A 549-nucleotide genomic window follows, 5' to 3' on the forward strand; every position below is an offset into this window, starting at 1 on the left:
AACGCCAATTCATAAGCCACCTCCCCCACACGCTTCAAGACTTCAAATGGCCCAATATACCTTGTACTAAGTTTACGTCGCTTACCAAACCGCATCACCCCTTTCATGGGTGAAACCTTCAACAAGACTTGTTCACCCTCCATAAAGTTCAAGTCTCTAACCTTTCGATCTGCATATTCCTTCTGCCTGCTCTGAGCTGCTAGAAGCTTATCCTGGATGAATTTTACCTTATCTCACGACTCCCTCAAAAGATCGGTACCCCAAGTTCTTACCTCAAATGCATCAAACCAACCAATAGGAGACCTACATCTCCTCCCATATAGTGCCTCAAATGGAGCCATATCAATACATGAGTGATAGCTATTGTTGTATGAAAACTGTGCTAAGGGTAAGAATTTATCCCAATAACCACCAAATTCTATCACACATGCACGAAGCATATCCTCCAACACCTGAATCGTTCGCTCAGACTGACCATCGGTCTGGGGGTGAAATGCAGTGCAAAGGTCCAGCCTAGTACCTAATTCAGCATGTAATGTTCTCCAAAAC

Source organism: Solanum pennellii, chromosome 9, assembly GCF_001406875.1.
Source record: "Solanum pennellii chromosome 9, SPENNV200".
NCBI lineage: Eukaryota > Viridiplantae > Streptophyta > Magnoliopsida > Solanales > Solanaceae > Solanum > Solanum pennellii.